The sequence below is a fragment of the Neomonachus schauinslandi genome, chromosome 12, assembly GCF_002201575.2.
Source record: "Neomonachus schauinslandi chromosome 12, ASM220157v2, whole genome shotgun sequence".
NCBI classification, from domain to species: domain Eukaryota; kingdom Metazoa; phylum Chordata; class Mammalia; order Carnivora; family Phocidae; genus Neomonachus; species Neomonachus schauinslandi.
Window position 1 is genome coordinate 38,238,465 of NC_058414.1, and position 13,433 is coordinate 38,251,897.

Sequence of the window (13,433 nt, forward strand, 5' to 3'; positions counted from 1 at the left end):
GCATTTCTCAGTATTAAGAAATCTCAAATATTTCCATGATGGATGAGGTCTCCAACATTGTAAAGATCTTTTTTTTTTTTTTTCCTGATGGAAATGTACCATCACAGGTTAAAAGATTGCTTCAGAATGGAAAATTCGTCCGCAAAGAATAAAACACACAAGACTGTCCTAGAAACTAGAGTTTATTTCTCTTGTAGGATTGTAGTTAGCTGTAGCAGTGCATGAGATCTTTGCAGTGGGGTGTTTGTATCAGCTCATGCTCAAGCTCAGGAGAGCCGGTCTGTATGCGTCTCTTCCCAACTTTGCATTTAGTGAAATCCGCTTGAAATCAGCTGTGGTGGAAGTATTTACACCATAAAAACTGGCAAATGCGGCAATCCAGGGGCTTGCTCCCTTGCCTTCACACCCGTTAAGAGACTTGCCAGTATGCCACCGGGTACCTCTGTATGTGAATAGCATATTTTATTACAGTATTTTACAAAATTATTATTTTTTTCTTCCTAAATATAAGCCAATACATCTCAAAGTGGGAATTTATTTGTTTATTTAGTTATCATTTATTTTGAATTCCTGAGATTCCTGGGCATGTACCTGCAGATTTCTATCAATGTCAGTGCCTACTGTAGGTGGACACAGAGGTTGGAGGGCGGTCTGGGTGTTAGGTTAAATGTCATCTGCCCTTGACCCTTTGTGTATGCAAGAGTTCTCAGCAGACTCACAACACTGCTAAACTAAGGAAATACTCTAATGCTTCAGGTAACTAAGAACACTCTTCCAACATCACTAAATTCTTGGCTATTTAGTTTTGTAGCTCATTGTATGTCATATTTCAAATTTTAGTATTTGAACAACCAAGAAATATGGCTTAAATCATGCAGAGAAACATGAACATATAGTATGTTACAATTCAGGGGAATTTCAGAGTGTAGTCCTACAATATTTCATTGTGTTTAAAAAAAAAATGGAGGATGGAACTGGCAGAGACTCTAGCCTATCCACTTAACAGATTTTTAGACAGATTGTGGCCTTGCTAAATTACACTTGCTGATGTAGAACAGTTGGGAATTTTCCCATTTAGATGTGTTTTCCAAGCTAAAATTCAGTTGACTATGCAGATTAAAACTTGTAACTTATTCTGGGGAGATGGCATATCTGTGGTTCCCACCTTGCCTGCCACATTTTACTTCGGAGCAGGCCCAGTGAGTCAGAGAAAGATGAGAGGTGGATGAGATTTTCTGTTCACAGAGTGGTTGATTGTAGAGAGCTTGTAAGGAGCATGCAGAGAATATTTGAGAGAGGAGATTATTTTAGCCAGGTTACAATTTTAAATACTGATTAATGAAAATTTCCCTTTTCTGATAGTCCTTACATGCAGGGCCGTCTTCCCCTCATACACAGTTTGATGAACTATACCTCAGACAACACGGTTTTTCTAGAGATAATTGTATGTCCTCTTCTTGATTCTTGGCATGGGGTTGATCATAGCCCATAGTTTGCTCTGTCACCTGATTTTTTTTTAATTGAAATATAATTGACATTTTATAAAACAGCTTTATTGAAGTATAATTGACAAAAAACTGCACACATTTAAAGTATTCAAATTGATGTTTTAACATGTGTACAAATTTATGAAACCATCATCATGACCAAGATAATAAACATATTCATCATCCCCATAAGTTTCCTCACACCCCTTTGTGATCCTCACACTGCTTCTCCCCATCCCCCAGAACAGCTGATCTGGTTTCTGTCACTATACATTCATTTACATTTCCTGGAATATAGAATAAATGAAACCATGTGGTGGGTACTCTTCTGACTGACTTCTTTCACCAGAATAACTTTTGAGATTCGTTCATGTGAGGTGTGTATGAGTAGTTCATTCCTTGTTACTGCTGAGTAGTTTATCAGATGGACATGCCAATTTGTTCATCCAGTCACTTTTTGATGTATATTTGGGTTGTTTCCAGGTTTTCTGCCCATTACAAATAAAACTGATGAACATTCATGTACAAATCATATTATAGACATATACTTTCATTTCCTTTGGGTAAATATTGCCAAATTGAATGGCTGAATTGTATAGTGGATGTGCACTTAAGAGATGGTCAAGGTATTTTCAGAGTGGTTTTAGCATTATACATTCTCACCAGCAGTGCATGAGATCCTCAGTCCCTCCCCATTCTTGATGACATTTGATTTGGATTTTTTTTTAATTACTATTTTTTTAACCACTATTAAAGGAGTATAGTGGTATCTCATTGTGGTTTTAATTTGCATTTCCCTAGTGACATAATGGTGTTGCATATCTCTTTATGTGCTTATTTGCCACTTAAATATCTTCTCTGATGAAATGTCTGCTTAAATCTTTTGCCCTTATTGTTTATGAATTGGGTTGTTTGTTTTCTCCTTATGGAGTTTTGGGAGTTCTTTACATATTTTTTAGATTTATTTTTTCTTTATTTATATTCAGTTAACCAACATAAAATACATCACTCCTCTACATATTTGGGATACAATCCTTTATCCGATATATAGTTGGTAAATATTTTCTCCCCTTTTGTGACTTGTCTTTTTCATTCTTTTAACTGCATCTTTAAGAAAACAAACCTGTTTCATTTTGACAAATTCCAGTTTACAAATTTGTTCTTTTATGGGTCATGCTTTTGGTGACATAATTTCAATATTCAGGTATTCCTTAAAAGAGGTGGTAGAATACAATCACTTATGAAACCATTTGAGTTTGGGATTTTATTGTGGGGGAATATTTGAAAATACAAATTCAATAACTTTAATAGTAATGGAGCTGTTGAGGTAATCTGTATTTTTCTGAGTGAGCTTTGGCAGTTTGTGTCTTTGAAGTAATATGTCCATTTTATCTCCATTGACAAATTTATTGGCCTAAAACTGTGTATGCATTCCTTTATTATCTTTTAAATATCTGCAGAATCTATAGATGTAGTCACCTTTCTCATTCTTGATATTGGTAAATTTTGGCTTCTGTCTTTTTCTTCTGGTATGGCTAGAGGTTTATCAATTTTATTGATCTTCTTAAAGGACCAGCATTTGGTTTCATTGATTTTCTCCATTTTTCTATTTTCTATTTCACTGATTTCTACTCTGATATTATCTCTTCTGCTTACTTTGAGTTTAATATGATTTTCCTTCTTTAGTTTCTTAAAGTGGAAGCAGAGGTCATTGACTTGACATCTTTCTTCATTTCTAATATAGGTGGGTAGTGCTATAGAATTACCCATAAGTACTACTCAGTGGCATCTTGCAAATTTTGATCTATTTTTGTTATTTTCATTTAGTTCAAAATACTTTCCAGTTTCCCTTTTTATTTTGTCTTCAACTGGTGAGTTATTTGGAAGTGTGTTATTTAGTTTCCACATATTTGGGGATTTTCTAGAGATCTTTCTGTTACTGATTAATCCAATTCTACCATGGTTAGAGAACGTATTTTTTTAAAGAGTTATTTATTTACTTATTTGAGAGAGGAGTGGGGAGAAGGGCAGAGAGAGAGGGAGAAGGAGAGAAGCAGACTCTGCGCTGAGCATGGAGCCTGACATGGGGCTCAATCTTACGACCCGGAGATCATGACCTGAGCCAAAATCTAGAGCCGGCCGCTTGACCTACTGAGCCATCCAGGTGCCCTGGGAACATATTTTGTATTATTGGTGTCCTTTTAATTTGTTCAGACTTACTTTATGTTTATAGTATGATCTGTCTTAGTAAATGTCCTATGTGCCCTTGAAAAAGGTGTGTGTTGTGTTGTTATTGGGTAAATGTTCTATGAATGTCAGTCAAGTTGGTTGATTATGTTGTTCCAGTCTTACATATCGTTTGCTAATGTTCTCTTTGTTGGCTCTATCGATTATTGCTAGAGGGGTGAAATTTCCAACTACAGTTTTGGACTTTTCTATTTCTTGCAATTCTGTCAGTTTTTGCTTCATGTATTTTTAAATTTTGTATTAGGTGCATAAATGTTTAGGATTCTTATGTCTCTCTTGATAAATTAATCTCTTCATCATTAAGAAATGAACTTCTTTGTCCCTGGTAATATATTTTTGCTCTGAAATTTCCTTTGTGTGACATTAATATAGCCACTTTAACTTTCTTTTGACTAGCATTAGCATGGTGTATCTTTTTGCACCCTTCAACTTTTTTTCACCCTTTAACTTTTTTACTTTAACTTTTATTTATTTCTTTATATTTAAAGTACATTTCTTGTAGGCAACATATAATTGGGTGTTTTCATCTCTTCTAAAAATCTCTGCCTTTTAATTGGGATAGTTGCACTATTTACATTTAATGTGATTATTGATATGGTTGGGTTTAAATCTTTATAATATTGATATTCTCTATTTGTCCTATATAATTTTCTTTCCTTTTATTATTTTTTTGGTGCTTCCTTTGTATTATTAAGTTTTTTTATGATTCCATTTTAACTCTTTCTTGGCTTATTAGCTGTATCTCTTTGCTTTATTATTTTAGTGGTTGCTTTAGTATTTATAATGTATATCTTTAACTTATCATAATCTACTTTCAAATGCATTGTTTTTATCTTTGTTTAAGTACCCAATTATCACTGAGGTTTAAATAATAAGAAAAAATATTTTACATATTTACCCATGTAGTAAATACTTTTCCTGATGTTTCTCATTCCTTTGTGTAGATCCGTATTTCCATCTTGCATAGTTTTACTTCTGCCTGGTGGATATTCTTTAACATTTCTTGTAGTGAAGTTCTCCTGTTAGGCATTTTTTTTAGCCTTTTTTTTTTTGAAATACATTTTTTTTTAAAGATTTTATTTATTTGAGAGAGAGAGAATGAGAGAGAGAGAACACATGAGAGGGGATAGGGTCAGAGGACGAAGCAGACTCCCTGCCGAGCAGGGAGCCCAATGCGGGACTCGATCCAGGGACTCCAGGATCATGACCTGAGCCGAAGGCAGTCGCTTAACCAACTGAGCCACCCAGGTGCCCCATATTTTTGTTTTGAAATAATATTTTTGTTGTTGAAATATATTTTCACTGAGTATAGAAGTCTAGGTTGATTTTCTTTCAGTACTTCAGAAATGGTGTTTCATTGTCTTCTGTCTTGCATTGTTTTTGACCAGAAATTTGCTGTCACCTCTATTTTTATTCTTCTGTATATAGCAGTTTTTTTTCTTTCTGGCTGCTTTAGCAATGTTCTCTTTTTCACTAATTTTGAGTAATTTGATTATGATGTACCTTCATATAGTTTTCTCCATGTTTCATATGCTTGGGTTCACTGAGATTCTTTGGATCATTGGGTTTACAGTTTTCAACAAATTTTGAAAAACCTGACCATTAAATAATGGTCAGATATTCAAATATTTTTTTTCTGTTCCTTCTCCTCTGGGAACTCAAATCACATGTATATTAGGTAACTTGAAATTTTCCCACAGTTAACTTCCTCCATACTTATTTTTCTTTTCTATCTGTGTTTTATTTTGGATAGTTTCCATTGTTGTGTGTATGTGTGTGTGTTCACTAGTCTTTTGTTTTGCAATTTCTTGTATTCCATAAAGCCTACTCAGAGAATTTTTAATTTCTTATGTTGTAATTTTCATCTCTAGAAGTTCAATTTGGGTCTTTTAAAAAAATCTTACATGTTTTCTACTTAATTTTTGAACACTTGAAATACAGTTTTAATAACTGTTTTGATAGCTTTGCTTGCTAGTCCATCATCTGTATTAGTTCTGGGTCAGTTTCAGTTGATTGACTTATATCTTTTCATTATAGTCATTTTTTTCCCCCTGCTTCTTTCCAGGTCTGCTAATTTTTGGTTGATGTCAGACATTGTGAATATTAGTTTGTTAGATATTGGATGTATTTGAATTTCTATCAATCTTCTTGAGATTTGGTTCTGAGATACAGTTAATTCACTTGGAAATGGTTTGATCCTTTCAAGTCTTTCTTTTAAAATTTGTTAGTTGGGACTGGATTAGTGCTCAGTCTAGGGTTAACTAATTCCTGCTATTGAGGCAAGACCCTTATGTGCATTCTACACAATGACCCATAAATCTTGAGGTTTTCTAGCCTAGTAGGAGGCAACAGGCACTAATCCTGTTCCTGTGCAAGTGCCCAGAACTGTTACCTTTAATTTTTTCAGGTAGTTCTTTCCTTGGCCTCAGATAGTTTCCTCACATACTTGCACTGGTTCAGTACTAAGCTGAATCCTCAAGGGCAACCCTTAGAAGATCTTTGGATTTTCCTCTTTGTGCAGTTTTACTTTCTATTATTTTGTCCTGTCAATTCTAGCTGCTTTGGTCTCCCTAGACTCTCTGCTCTGTCTCCTCAACTTAGGGAGTCTGCTAGATTTCACTTGGATTTCTTCCCTGCAACATGGCCTGAGAATTCTCTCAATGCAGTAAGCTGGGGCACTTACTGGACTCATCTTTTGGTTCCCCTCTCTTGTACAACACAGTTCTTTTTTGCCTGACCTCTAGTAGCTTACAAACTCTTGTTTAATTCAAACTGCTCCCCTCCCCTTTTTTTTGGTTGTTAAGGTGGAGAGTAAATCTGGTTTCTATTACTCCAACTTGGCTAAAAGCACAAATATTGTGTCACTTGATTCTGGTTTGTATATTATCTTGTATGTTTACTTGATCAGTAAAGCAAATGGCAATGTAGAGAAATAAGGGAGATGTTACGGCATTCAGGAAAAAGAGCTTCTAGAAAATTACAAATAAAATGAGAAAATAAGTTTGACTCATTTTTTTTAACCAGGCAAATTCTTATGACAGCACCCAAAATGCTTTGCTTTCTTAGGCTATTATAATAAATTAAGTGAATTAAAGATGATAGAAGTAGAGAATGAAATAATAGGATAAAAAGAATAAATTAAAAGATCACAGAATAGAAAAAAATCTCAAGCTGGAAAGTGAAATTTGGGGTTGTAATGGAGAAGTTTGAGAGAGGGATTATATTTTGAGTATTTTTGTTGTTTTATGAAGGAAGCATAAGTACAAATATCACCAGGAGATTGTCAGTCTTTAGGGAGATGTGCTGAGTAAGCATAAGGGTTGTGGAGCTAGGAGGGAAGCAAAGATTCTCAATGATGAATAGACATCAATGAGCAAATAATGGTATTTTGTGGCCCTTAACTCAAAACTGTTAAACCCAATAACATACAGGAATGTTTAGTGCCTTCTGATTTTATTGAAGCCTCACAATTATAGTTCCTCCATGTCATAGTATATTAAACTCTTGGTGGAGTTTTTTAAATATTTGGAAGCAAATAAAAAATTTAAAATATTTGGAAGCTGTGAGGGATTTGGCTGCTACTTCCTTGAAGGAGGAACATAGGGATGCCTTCCACCTTTGGGAGATATTGGTAGAAAGTGATGACCTCTTCTTTCTCTCAACTTTCTCTTTATTGTCGGCTGCAAGAGAGGATGAGTATTACTTCTGAATCCACCAGGCACCATCCCAAACTGCTGTGGTGAAATAGATCACTCTGTCAAGAATAGAAATTAAACCAGCTCCATGAAGGCACTAGAAAAACATATATTCTTCAGGATGGTGGTAGGTGTTTGAGAAAATCTAGCCAGGCAGTTTTAGAGGACTTTTCACATTTTAAAATCATTTCCACTTGCCTAATAGAACAGTAATAACCTCATTAGCCTTTGGTGAAGTAATCTTCTTTTTACTTATTCTTCAAGTTTTGTCAAATGTTCTTATATATTATGTTTAGATCTCTGGTTTGAATTAATTTTTAAGGTTTTCCATGTAACAAATGTCTAGTATTTTCTTGAGAATAATGTGGGCTATGTTCTTGAGCAAATGGACAATCTTTAATAGCACCTAATCCCACTTTCCACAGAAAATGAAATCTAGAACAGCAGCTTATAATGTGTGTGTGTATCAAAGGATAATGGTAAAATGCACATCAGAATCTATAAATAGAGAATACATTCTGATCCACGAAAAACTTTAATAAATTGGATTAACAGACCCAATTACAATTTTGCCACAAGAGACGGAGAAGTACTTTACTTACCTCATATGCTACTTGTTTATTCAGTCCTCAAACATTTCTTGAGAAGATGCCTGCTATCTGACAGTCTTCATTCTATGTTCTCAAGAAACTTGAGTAAGCAATTATAGGATATTTTCTGTTTCACAGTAGCAGCAGGATTTTCATAAAACTATATTCTTTTTTTATTCCACTCCAGAAAAATGAATATAGCCAGTTGGCAAGGGTGTGTGCTTATACTTTGGTACTAAGTGACTTAAAGAATGGTAAAATTTTATAGCTTGCTATCACAACTTCTAGAGAGGGCTGCTCATGATTATTAAGTCAATAAAAGGCCACTTCTATAAAATTTGTATATTGTCTTTTTATGTAATATTGGAGAAAACACACTTCTGTGCCTTCTGTCCTTATAATTCTGAACTTTCAACTTCCTTTGTAACGAGCCTCCGCGGATAAAGCCAAGCTCAGTTGTAACCATGACTATTTTGACTTTCCTCTCATCCTGGAAGTTTGCAAGATTTACTTGTGTTATGAAATTCAAGGCAAACCCTTTGGCTGTGCCTGTTGACTGAGCCAGACTTGACATTTGCTTCTGTTCAGGAAAAAAATACTTCAGCTGCCAAACTAATATCTCTGCACAGGAAGAAGTAAATATCATGGAAACGAAATAAATACCTCCTCAAATGATTTTTAAAATGTGAACGTAGAAAATGGAAACTCATCTTTTTTGAAGTAATCAGAAAAGGTCAGCCATCAAGTTGCTTCCCAGTCCTTTGAGGAAAACACCCACTTGGAACCCGGGTGATAAACGGAGTGCAGTGAGGAGCTGCAATGCCAGGGTCACTTCTACTGGGTGGTGCCCCTTGTCACCTTTCCTCTATGTGGTGTCCCCTTCCCAACCCTAGGTATCAGTCCTTGAGATGTCACACCTTGACACCTAAATGCACTACAGTACGGTGTTTGGAAAACAAATTAACCTTTATCATTTTTTAAATTTTATTATGTTATGTTAGTCATAATACAATACATCGTTAGTTTTTGATGTAGTGATCCACGCTTCGCCTTTATCATTTTTTTAAACCTCTTTCATATTACATGAGCTTCTGTGCCCTTGGCTCCCTATATTCTTTCTATGGATGCAGCATTTTCTCATATGGCTCTCATTGGGTGGCTCCCATGGCCATATTTTCTGTTTTGTCTTCTTTTCTGAGCTTTGGTCGTATATCTCATTCAATTGGAACCACAAACTCATCCACTTAAGTACTCTTTTTTAACCCCAAAGCCTGTCTTTCTCTGGATTCCCCTGTGTCTTAAAGTCACACCACTCACTTTTCCTCTCATAAGGCATGAGGCCTTGAAAGAATCACCAATTGATTCCTTTTCCTTCACCCTCCATAAACTGCTAAGGCCTACCCCCTTCATTCTTTTCCAGAGTCACCAAACTACAGCATGTCCTTTCTGTTCCCAGGGCCATAACCGCCTTAGACCATGTCCCCACATTTGTTAGACCATCAATCACAAGTCCAATAACCATGTCTCTGGCTGCCTCCTATGAATTAACGCTTGCTTGGATTCTCTGTTTGGTTACTGAACCCACCCACCCACCCTTTGCTTGTAGATCCTTTTTCAGTTCCTTTATGCCCAGCTTCTCAGGTTCCACACATAGTCTCTGGTCACTCACTTGTCAAGGAGAGAGATCTAGACACCGTTCTTCACATGGTTGCTATAGTAATGTTTCTCTGCAGCTGTTTCTTACTCAGTAACTTTCAGTAATTTCTCATTATCTACAGCTTGAAGTTCAAGTTCTTTAGCCCAAGATTTTTTTTTTTTTAAGATTTTATTTATTTATGAGAGAGACAGCGAGAGAGGGAACACAAGCAGGGGGAGTGGGAGAGGGAGAAGCAGGCTTCCTGCAGAGCAGGGAGCCCGATGCGGGGCTCGATCCCAGGACCCTGGGATCATGACCTGAGCCGAAGGCAGACGCTTAACGACTAGCCACCCAGGTGCCCCTAGCCCAAGATTTTAAGCCCTCTAAGAGTCTGGTCTCAATGTACCTCTCTAAAATTAATCTTCCATTGCTCTTCAACTTAAAACTTCTATTCTGAAAACCTGGTCTCTCAGGTATAAAACGTGAATTCCGTCTCCAGGTCTTTGCATGGGACCACCTCTCTAGGTCACCCTCCTCATTCCTTTCTATTTGACCCAAGTCCTGCCTATCTTTCAAGACTCACATCAGACCTTCAGTCTCAGTGAAACTTCCTTTATTTATTGAAACACATAGTAATCTGCCCATTATACTCCCCTGTCCCACTTACTGTATAAATCACTCATGTTGACTCTTTATTATTGTCTACCTTTCATTCCTATTTGCCTTTTGATGTATATGTTTGACTCCTTTTTCTGCCTGTAATGTTAGGATGTGGAATACTGCCATGCTTTGAAAATTGTTTGTGGTTGCTGATAATGATGTTGGCTGAAGTAGTTCCTTTGCCAGTTGTCAAAGACACTGTACATACCCACATAAGATGTTTGGACAAGGAAGAAAATGGAACCATTACCATTCTTGCTGTCTTAGGAAATCTTTGAGAAACCTCAAGGAATTTTAGAGGCAACACTAGAAAAATTCTTTGGCAGCACCATTAATGTATCATGGGATGAAATACTCACATGCAAATAAGCAGGAATAAAACCCAGCAGGACTGAGTGTGGGTCCAGTGAAGACATTCTTTTATTCCTTAGCCTTGACCTACTTTGGCATCTGGCTAAATAACTCCTTGTCTCTGAGAATATCTGTTCCTGATTTGATCTGCATGAGTTCCAAGTCTCATCCTCGCTCCAGACTTCTCATTATTGCCGTGACCCTTTTTGGTTTCCAGGCTTTTGAGGCCACATACTGGCTTTTGACCTAAGCTCTGACTGCCACCTTATCCACTGTCACTCCTCTCCTGCCACTGGCTCTAATCGATAATATCATCTAGCATTATGATTTCCAGTCACTGAACACTCTGAGACTGCTATTCCAAGATTACGATTGAGAGCCTTTTGTGATTCACAATTTGTAACTTTGTAGAGTTTCTTAGGTGCCTGAAGTGTACTTTTACTCTGGCTTTTCTGTGTCTTCATACGACGTTTGCATTGTGACATTAGAAAAAAAAATCCTACTACTGTCATGCTCTGTCTTGCAGCTTTACTTCCCAGTATTAATGATGAATTACAAAATGAGTCATGCACTCTGATATAAACAGATCTTTAAGAATTAGCTGATGGTATTTGTGAAATTCTCATGATAGCCATCTCACTTAGCTATCTGAAGCCAGTTCTCTGATATTGTTGGGTTCCTTTATGAGTCCAGTAGAGATAGTACAGCACTATTTATGCAATTTTTCCCAATAATCCTGAATATGAAAGGCAGGAACATCAAGTTTGTTATATACAATTCACGGTGGTTTGAAATCAGAACATCAGAGAGAATATGAGTTGTATTGTATCTAACTGATTCAGGAAGAATTTGGTGATGCTCATAGCAGTGATGGAAGAAGGTTCAAGTGCTCTGAGAGCTTTCATGAACCATTGGAAGCTTTTAGTCCCTCTCTTGAATCCATCCTTCTACAGTCAGATTTGGCTACTGCTTGGGGCCAGTGGGTATCAGTATGGATTAATATTCATGACAAAACCTTTCCCTGTCCTCCTGCTCAATCTTGCTACAGAATATTAAGAAAAATTAAGCATGGGCAACTGGATATCCACATGCAGAAAAAATGAAGTTGGACCCCTACTTCATACCATCTAAAAAATTAACTCAGACCAAAAATGTAAATGTAAAAGCTAAAACTATAGAACTCTTAGGAGAAGAGAGGTATAAATCTTCATGACCTTGGATTGGGCAATGATTTCTTAGATAGGACTCCAAAAGTACAAGCAGCTAATGAAAAAAAATAAATTAGACTTTCTTGAAATTGAAAACTTTTGTACTTTAAAAGACATCATTAAGAAAGTGAAAAGACAGCCCACAGAATGGGAGAAAATATTTGCAAATCATATATCTGATGAGTCTAGTATCCAGAATAAACAATCTCTTGTAACTCAACTACAAAAAGACAACCCAACAAAAAGACAAATAAATGGGCAAATAGGGTACCTGGGTGGCTCAGCCAGTTGAGCATCTGACTCTTGATTTTGGCTCAGGTCATGATCTCAGGGTTGTGGGATTGAGGCCCTGTGTTGGGCTCCTCGCTAAGCAGGGAGTCTCCTGGGGATTCTCTCCCCCTCTCCCCCCCCATGCATGCACTCTCTCTCTCAAATAAATAAATAAATCTTTTAAAAAAATAAAATGAACAAAGCACTTGAATAGGCATTTCTCCAAAGAAAATATGCAAATGCAAATAAGCACATGAAAAGATGCTCAACGTCATTAGCCCTCAGGAAAATGCCAATTGAAATCACATCAAGACACCACTTCACACTCACTAGGATGGCTATAATAAAAAGACTAATAATAATAAAGGTAGACAAGGATGTGGAGAAATTAGAACCCTTGTACACTGCGAGTGATTATAACTTTAGTGAAGCCACTTTGGAAAACGGTCTGGCAGTTCCTCAAAAAGTGAAACATAGAATTACCATATTGACCCTGCAATTCTACTGCTAAGCATATGCCAATTCTGAGAGAATTTAATCCAATTCCAAGAGAATTGAAACCATATGTACACACAAAAGCTTGTACACAAATATTCATAGCAGCATTTTTTATAATAGCCCGAAGTAGAAACAATACAAATGTCCATCGACAGTTGAATGAATTAAATATAATATGGTATATCCACACAGTGGAATATTATTCATCAATAAAAAAGAATGACATTGATACACGCTATCTGAACCTTAAAACATTACTATGTGAAGGAAGCGAGACACAAAAGGTCACATCCTGTATTATTCCATTTATATGAAGGTATAAGTTAGGTTAATGGTTGCCGAGGGCTGGGGAGGGTGAATGGGGAGTGACTACCAGTGGGTATGGAATTTCTTCGGGAGTAAAGAAAAAGTTGTACACTTAAATGGTGGTGATGGTTACATATCTTAGTAAATATATGAAAGCCCACTAAATTGTACACTTTATTAAAAGGGGGGAATTTTGGGCGCCTGGGTGGCTCAGTTGGTTAAGCGACTGCCTTCAGCTCAGGTCATGATCCCAGGGTCCTGGGATCGAGTCCCGCATCGGGCTCCCTGCTCTGCGGGGAGCCTGCTTCTCCCTCTGCCACTCGCCCTGCTTGTGTTCCCTCTCTCGCTGTGTCTCTCTCTGTCAAATAAATAAATAAAATCTTTAAAAATAAATAAATAAAAAATAAAAATAAAAAAAATAAAAGGGAATTTTATAGTATGTAAATTTTATTTCAATAAAAAGTTAAGATACCCTTCAACCTAAG

At 36.5% G+C, this 13,433-nt stretch overlaps 1 protein-coding gene across 4 annotated transcripts in view; it reads left to right on the forward strand.

Annotated features, from left to right (window-relative positions):
* The window catches only part of DYNC1I1 (dynein cytoplasmic 1 intermediate chain 1), a 279,310-nt gene that overhangs the window by 24,283 nt on the left and 241,594 nt on the right, over positions 1–13,433 (forward strand). The window lies entirely within an intron of this gene.